The following is a 9,167-nucleotide window of genomic DNA, read 5'->3' as shown; positions in this document are numbered from 1 at the left end:
TTTGTGTATTTGGAGTTTGGGAATCCACAGTAAGTAGTAACCATTGCAAATAAAAAAAGAGATCAAAACAGTATTATATTATAACAATATTGTGACTTTACAAAACTAAAACGAAATGGATATGTGGATATGTATTATATATAAAAATATTTTAACATTTCCTAATTGTATGTGATATTTTAATTTCATGTGGTGTATGTGTGAATCGCTTTATCGTAATGGCCAAACTTTCAGGAATCTTTCAAATAGAGCGCAAACAAACCCACACCATGTTCAGGTCTTGTTATGTAGTACATATGAGCAGATAAGCGTGAGGATTCATTCAGTGAAGCAGGTCACGTCATTTCAACATAGTGAAATACACTGACCTGAACTATATAAAACACTTCATAGAAAAGTATGAGTGCAGTCTTCATCTCATGTGAGTGTACCATTCAGATGACTCTTCACAAAATACGTTTATTTTTTAATGTGTAAAACTTTTACAATCAGCACCAAACTCAATGCATCTTAAACAGTGCATGCATTTTCTGTAGTTGTGACGATATAACTGACATAGGCGTATGTCCCTACTGAGAAAATAAATAAAACCATCACAGAAAATTCTAATGGTTTCCACTACAAATAGCATTACAAACATTACAAACCATCAACTTTTAATCATTAAAACCATTAAAAGATGGTTTTCTGTAGTGTGTTTTGGGACATATTGCATTAAGATGTATTGGTTTTAACAAGCCACCAATAGAAGGTGACTGATTACCAGTACAGACCAACAGGGTCCATTACAGTTTCCAGTAAAACCAATACAAGTCCCATTATAACCAGTAAAACCATTACAAATTTTGTAATGGTGTCTATTGTTTTTTTTTTTTATTATTCGAAATATCCCTAAAATATTACTTATTTACCAGATATGGGTGTCATACCATAAAGTATTTTTAATACGACTGACTTTGTATTTAATGTGAATTTAATAAAAACATTGTAAGTTACTAATTAGCCGGTTACACTTTAATTGTACAAAAAGAGAACAAAGAACCTTCACATTATCAAAGAACAATTTCTCTTCAGTTCAAGCACTCTCAACAACTCCCATAATAATCTCTAAAGCTGTTTACACTGTGAAATTAATATCTTACTTACATTTGTACATCTTCACTTTGTTGTTTCTGATGAGAGAGTTAGCCAGAGAATTCAGTCAGCGAGCGCGCGCGGTGAAACACCTCTGATTGGTCCTTGCATTCATAAACTTTCATAGTTCATAATTTCATTTTCATAGTCCTCGCATTCATAAATATAGTTATTGTTTTTCTTTTATATATATATATATACTTAACAGGAAAAACCGTGCAGTTCACCCAAAATTGTTTGGTGTGATATCATTGCAAATTTAGGGGGGCCAGGCTTGTTGACAGCAACCGCCCAGATCCGCCCCTGCTCCTCTGGACATCTCATTGCATCAGAATGTTCATCTGTGATGCATTGTGGGATAGAGCGACGAGAGCGTCCGAATGGGCAGAAATCAGCCCGCTGAATTCCTTTATCTGTCCCTCAGCTGACCTCCTGTCTCCCCTTCCCTCGTCCTGTCAGTCCAGCCGTGGCTCTGACAGTCCATCTAAAACACCAGGAGCTCATCTGTATCAAACACACACACCAGTCACACATACATATATATGCAGATACACACGCATGTGCAGGGATCCTTCATGAAATAGAGCTCAGGGTGCTTCAGATGGGCTTGTCATTGAGTGCTGGAGACGCTGCATATATATAGCAGAGGATTCCCAAATCCAGGTGTGAAAAACTTGTTGCCTCTTTCCCAAAAAGACTCATGGCTGTATTCGATCAAAAGGGTGCTTCTACTAAATACTGAGCAAAGGGTCTGAATACTTAGGACCGTGTGATATTTCAGTTTTTCTTTTTTAATAAATCTGCAAAAATGTCAACAATTCTGTGTTTTTCTGTCAATATGGGGTGCTGTGTGTACATTAATGAGGAAAAAAAATAACTTAAATGATTTTAGCAAATGGCTGCAATATAACAAAGAGTGAAAAATTTAAGGGGGTCTGAATACTTTCCGTACCCACTGTATATTTAGTAGTGGTCAAACCTTTGTGTCTGCAAAATGTTATGTATCCTTCTGGAGGATAATACACAAAAGATGCTGAAAAAAACAAAGAATTTGTCAGAGCTGAAGGATTTTTCTGAAAAACAGAGGCCTATTTAACTATTCAGGACAAACAAGCGACTCATAAACCACTATCACAAAAAAAAAAAAAACAGCTGTGGACCATTCAGCTAACAACACATTATTAATTATGTAAGAATCAAGCGAATGTAAACTTTTGAACGGGGTCATTTTCTCTTGTGGACTATATGTAAATGTATTTTATGTGAGATATCTTATTAATGTCAGTACTAAATAAAATAAAAAAAAAATACATGCATTTTGTAGGATCCCTCTTATTTTGGTAAAATAAGTGTATGTAAAGTTTTGACCACAACTTCTATTTGAAAGTCCATTTCTTTACATTTACACCTTTTCCCCATTTTATATACCATTTTATCTATTTTTAAGTTGTTTTTTTCCTACCATTTTTAAGGTCCTTTTTTAAGGTACTGTTATACCTTTTTTTCATATTATGATACTATTTTTGCCACTTTAAAACACCAATAAGCTACTCAGGGCATGTGTTGTAGCGGTTTCACACACTTGGCAACATGAAATGTCATAACAAGCATTCAACGGATGCAGTAAGAGTCTAGCTGATGTACAATGATTTATATATGACAATGCTTCAAACATAAGAACATTTTTAGTGCTAGATCTATTCACTTAATATGATAAATTATTTTTGGACTTGATTCTTATTTTTTTTACAGCTGTCATGCAGCATTAGGTGTTTGACGAGCAGGAACCGTTTGAGATCTAAAGGAACAGGTCTACGTTTCTCCTTCATTATTTCAGGACTAGAGCCGGGTGCTCACCGGTTGCTGCAGACCGATGTGTTGTATTGAACTTATGGGCTTTCATGTGGTAAATTGAATGTTACTCATATGTGAGTGCACACTGTTTTTTTGGTTATTCTGCCCAAGCTGCAGGTGCTATCAGGGGACTGCTTTCCTTTTACTGAGAGCCGCTCAGAAGAAAATCTCAACAGACCTTGGTACAATTACTGTGCCTTCCCGTCTCCATCTCCTGCTCTCCCAGCCCTGCAGCCGGACGCCTGGGGAATTCAGCCCACTATTCTGCAGAAGATTTGGGCAGTCAGGCATCAAATGTGGGCCTCTTCTCACACTCTGGGCCTCGGCGGCGGTCGCATCAGGGGACCTGGACTTTGTGTTTTCTCACACTTCCCTCTCTGGGACACGAGGCTTTGCTGAGGCAGGAAGAAGCATCGGCCTCCGGTCCATCTTCAGGACGGATGTCTCTGTCTGCTTGGACTGCTGTTGTTTCCTTTGTCCTTCATAGTGCCACTTTCCACAAATAAGCAATACAATTGGGCTTGAAACTCTTAAGAGGAAAATGTATTTTTTCTTTTCCGACAAGCTGACGGTGAAAGGAGGTGCTTGACCTTCAGAAGATGTTGATCGTCATCCTGTGGAGGTCAAACTAAATAATGCATGAGCTGCTTTAAACCGTGCAACTTTTGCCCTCATGTTAGCAAGATTGAAATATTTCTAGTGCAAAAACTTGATCTGAGTGCATTTGTTATTTTCTAGCAATAGACCTAAAATAAACATAGCAGTTGAATTAATATGATTCATATATTATGGTAAAAAAATACATTTTTGGTAACACTTCAGTTAGGAAGCTATAAGGACAAACTGGAACTAAACGGGAACATACACCTGACACCTTACTATGACAGTTAGCTTTTTTTAACTGCTTACACACATTTTCAAAACTTTGCCTCTTTTTCTCAAAACTTTACACACAAATCCAAGAATTGCACACAAAATGCAAAATGCCTCACACCTCAACAAAACGAAGCACTGCATTCAAAATATCACAAACATTTGCAAACACCTTTGCCATGATATTAATTCCTGTTAGATTTATGTGTGTTACATAGAGAATTGTGTGTTGTGTTTTGCAAAAAGTGTTTTATGAAACTGAAATCTGAGTCAAAGGCCAAGTATTAGTCTGTGCTTCTGCTGTTTGAGTGTCAGCTTTCAGAAACTGTGTGACACGTAAAGAGTTTGTGTGGAAGCAGCTGAAAAAGAAATGTAATAAGCAGCAAATTAGGAGTTTATTGAGGCAAAAGCCGTAGTTAATTGTTTGTTAATGGCGATAATTGGACCTTAAAATAAAGTGTGACCGTTTACATATATACTGTGTATATATATATATATATATATATATATATACTTCCATTTAGAAGGCATGCATTAAACTAATCAAAAGTGACAGTAAAGGCATTTATAATGTTACAAAAGATTTCTATTTCAAATAAATGCGGTTCTTTTGAACTTTCTGTTCATCTGTGAATCCTGAAAAATAAAATGCATCACAGTTTCCACAAAAATATTGTGCAGCACGACTGTTTTCAACATTGATAATAATCAGAAATGTTTCTCGAGCAGCAGATCAGCATATTATACTGATTTCTGAAGATCATGTGACACTGAAGACTGGAGGAATGATGCTGATTTTTTTTCCATAGATTCACACAGAAAACAACTATTTAAATTGTAATAATATTTCACAAAATGTCTGTTTTCCTGCATGTTTGATAAATTTAATTAGCATAAGAGACATAAACACTAGGAGAAAATGCCTTTTTAGTTGTTGTTTGTTTGTTTTTTTCTTACAAAAACTTTGGTAACATGGTAGTTGAACTTTGAAGAATGCAGTCAACAAATAAAGATAAATCGATTATTTACTCATTTTGACACCAGGTTATAGAATGGGTGCAAATTCAAATCAGGTAGACTAACTTTATATCAATTTGAATGTTTGGCATTGTTTGTACAGAGTGGTAACACACAACTGGACCTGCTGTAAGGATCTATGTCTGCTTCATCTGACCCTTACAAATGACTTTAGTTGGTCTAAACTGCTGTGGTCAGGTGGTTTCAGTTATATTAAATCATATTTTGACTTAAAAACCAGTTAATGTAGGTATTACCACATGAAGCACATTTTAGGTTACCATCACACTGTATGATTTCATTTAGTTTCAGCCATGAAGGTCATGACATGAGGTACGACTGGCAGAAACAGTTATATCTAATAGTTCTCTTTGTTTTTCATTGTTACCTTGCTTTCCACAGAGCAGAGAGAGGCTGAGTTTGGATTTAAAGCTCAACGCCACAGAAGAGATGGAGGAATAATGGTTTGGGGCTCAGGGAGGCTGTGTGTGTGTGTGTGTGTGTGTGTGTGTGTGTGTGTCAGAGTGTGTGTTTGAGGTCTCTTTCATGGATATGGAGCATTTATGTGTAATGTCACTCTACGCTGAGAGCTGGAGGTAGGAAAGGTGTGAAGCCCAGAGGAATGAGCCTCCATCGGTCCGTTCCATTAATCAGTCTACGGAAAGAAGCCAGAAACTCCTCATGAACGTCCTGCAGGAACCTTTATATAATGAAGGAGAACTTCACCCGACGAATCCAGTTTAAGCTTGTATTCAAATCAAAAATAGTATTCATTAATTTTGCATTAAGTTATAGCTCAAGAAAAGTCAATTCAATTCAAATGTATTTGTATAGCGCTTTTCATGATGCAAATTGTTGCAAAGCAGCTTTACAGAAAATTAAAGTTTCTACATTATATTTAGTAATGTTGTGCATATGGCAGAAATGTACAGTAAAAATCAAGCAGTTAGTTAATGACATGCAATCAAACAGACGGTGAACACTATTAACTGCAACGATTATATGTTGCGATTAAGCGTATAGCAAAGTTTGGTAGTTCTGTATGTTGTTTCAGGGTTGGCATCATCTCTTCTCAGGTCTTTGTAAGGGCTGGATCCAGACTGAAGCTTGTGTAATTCCTAGTTAATGTCAATCCCGTGGCAGAAACAGAGAAGCAGATAGAGATGAAATTAGCGTAGCTGCTGTCCCAACTAAGCAAAAATGATGTTCATCTGATGAGTGCTCAGTCTTTGCAAGTCCCAAGTGTTCCAGAAAAGTCCACTTATTGCAAGAAGGGTGCAGATATCCTCAAACTTCAATCCTCAGACGTGATGCCATCACATTGGAACTCGTACGCTTGTTCTAATAACATCTGTAACGTGTGTGTGTGTGTGTGAGTGTGTGCGTGTGTGCGTGTGTGTGTGCGTGTGTGTGGGTGTGTGTGTGTGTGTGTGCGAGTGTGTGCGTGTGTGTGCGGGTGTGTGTGTGCGTGTGTGCGTGTGTGTGCGTTTGTGTGTGTGTGTGCGGGTGTGTGTGTGCGTGTGTGCGTGTGTGTGCGTTTGTGCGTGTGTGTGTGTGTGTGTGTCTTCAGCCTGTGGCTCTAACAAAGTCTCCTGTCAATCAGAGCCATGTCTCTGTGTCTGTGTGTCCCGAATGACACTGATGTCCAGTCCAGCGATCAGTCCAGACCTTCAGAACCAGCACAGGACTCCTGACCTGCCTCAGCTCATTACACAAATGAATGAATAATCTGCAGAGAACAGAAATCCATCGGAAAGAGACGGGCAGTCTGGAGGAAAAATGCATTTTCCCAAATAACCCACGCAATGCATCCTGGCCCACTTTTCGTTGCACAAAACACTAAAAAGACATTATTCATGACTTTTACAATAGCCAGCCTCATATTTAGGCCTGTGAGGAACATTAGAGCGTGTGAGGCTACGATTATCCGGAGCCTCAGCACTCACGATTATTAATTCATCACGCTGCTTCAGAACACAAATGCATTGTATTGTCTCATTCAGCATCTTATTTTACCCATAAATCAGCCAAATGGGATGCGTTCTAATGACAGAGCCATGTTAATATCAAAGCGAATAGGCTCTGGGGTGCAGACGGGAGCACGGTGTGGAAACTCAATCACAAGTCCCTTCAATCACGGAACGGGAAACAGGGAACCTTTGAATATTTTTACCTGCAAGTATTAAAATTATACAATTTTAATAGCTATTTAACATGTAGTTGCTTTTTTAGCCGCATGCTTTGGCTGGAAAAAAGGGTTCAGGCAGGCAGGTAAAGCGGGAACTCTCTTGGCAGTTATGAGCAGGACAAGCTCTTTCCCTCGGGAACTTCTTCCTGATCTGTTCTGCTCGCAGTCACTGACTTGTGCATTTCTGCTTGGCTTTGTCTCGTTCCCTCTGCTGCTGGTAAACAAGCGGATCCCCGAGCCGAGATCGCCTGAGGCTCTTCACATTCTCCTAAATATCTATTCGACCGCCGCAGAAACACGGACGCACCTGAGAGGAGGATTTAAGAAAGCAAACATCTCCTCTGTTCTGCTGTGACAGGCAGACGGGTGTCTGTCATTACAGTGTGGGATACATAGAACTAGAGACAATATAACACTGTCTCGACGTTATTTCTCAGTATGTGCATCTGCGAGCACGATAACGTGTTTCATACAGATTCTAGACTATATATGTTTTGCCATTGAGATGAATAGGAAGAAATGTCCCAGTTATTATATAAACCCTATTTCAAATTAGAATTAGCTTTATATTTTCTGCTTTCATTTTAATTTGTGTTAAAGTTTTAGTAATTGTGTTTTGTCTTTTTTATTTATTTATTTTTGTCTTTTTTTCATGTAGTTTAGTTAGTTTAGTACTTAAAAATAAGTTTAAGTTTGTTTTTTCATATTTTATTTTATTTAAGTTACTGTTTGTTTCATTTCATATGTATTATTATTATTATTATTATTATTATTGATGTTCTTCTTCTTCTTCTTCTTCTTCTCTTTGTCTTCTTCTTATTATTATTATTGATGTTATTATTATAGTTTTTTGTTGATGATATCAACCCTGACACTTTGAGAAGCTGATATTACTGTATATTCTTGAATCCTGTGTTTGACATGCTAAACTTCATCTAAAACTATTTGAAGAGCATTTGCTGATTATTGCGTGTGTAATACACATGCAGCTTTTAGAAGTTTATAAACTGATGAACTGCATGGATTCATTGTCACAGTGCAGGACCATTTAAAATGAACTAGTGAAGACAAATTAAAAATGGCATCAAAAAAAGTGTCACGGCCCCTAAAATATAAGACTTGTCTTTAATTTAAGCCCAACATATGCAAAAACACATTGTATGTACAACAAGCAACTGCACAATAAGAAAGTGTGCATCTCTGTCTATCCATGCATAATCAACTGATCAATTAAGACTTTTTGTGCAAAATCTCGTTTCATTGTATCTGTGCACTGTTAACAAAGTATGGGTATAAGATAATACTAAATGCTTCTAAAGCAGCTGGTCAGATGCTCTTGGCTGAGTGTTCGCATCTCTAACTAGCTGTTTGAGAAACACCTGCTCGGCTTAACTGAGCAGAGAGAGCGTGAGCTGACCCTCCTGATCAATAATGCATGGAGAGTGAACAGCAACATGCGAAACCTCTTAGCCACTGCAGCGGAGGAGAGCAGTGACGCCATTCAGAACACATCAGACATGATCGACACTGTCTTTGACCCACATTCATCATCACATCATCACATGCAGATGAAGGCAGAACCTGCATTCCAGTGCCTTTAGAAAGAAAGCATGCATTTATGATCATCCATGTTTCCTATATGTCATTTAAGTTGTTTACCTTTAACCCAAATCAAACGCCTCTGACCGTTAACCTGCCCCTGAGCACTAATATATTCATCAAAGAGCACTTCATTAAATTTCTAATGGAACTTCACTGCCCATGCTCAACCATGAAGCTGAGAAAAAAAAGCTTCATAAGGGTAATTGCATGAACTCAACATCATATCAACCCCTAATCCACACTCCCATGAGCCTTTGCTGCACTTTACTATGTTGATGTTACCTATATGTATGGACATCAATGCAGTGCATTTATGATTGAAAATGCTCATTGATTGTAATTTCCCAAACGCTTGGGATTAATCTGCGCGCCAGAAAGCAGCACTCCACAGTTTATGTTGCTTGATTAATTTTACACTCCCTGTAGTAGTTACTGGACTCGCTTCTTTGGGGAAAATGCAGCAGTTTTTATAGTGTTTTCTGTCATTTGTCGCCCATAG

The sequence above is a fragment of the Sinocyclocheilus grahami genome, unplaced genomic scaffold (assembly GCF_001515645.1).
Source record: "Sinocyclocheilus grahami isolate Dianchi unplaced genomic scaffold, SAMN03320097.WGS_v1.1 scaffold504.1, whole genome shotgun sequence".
Lineage (NCBI taxonomy): Eukaryota > Metazoa > Chordata > Actinopteri > Cypriniformes > Cyprinidae > Sinocyclocheilus > Sinocyclocheilus grahami.
This window is presented reverse-complemented; position numbering follows the sequence as displayed.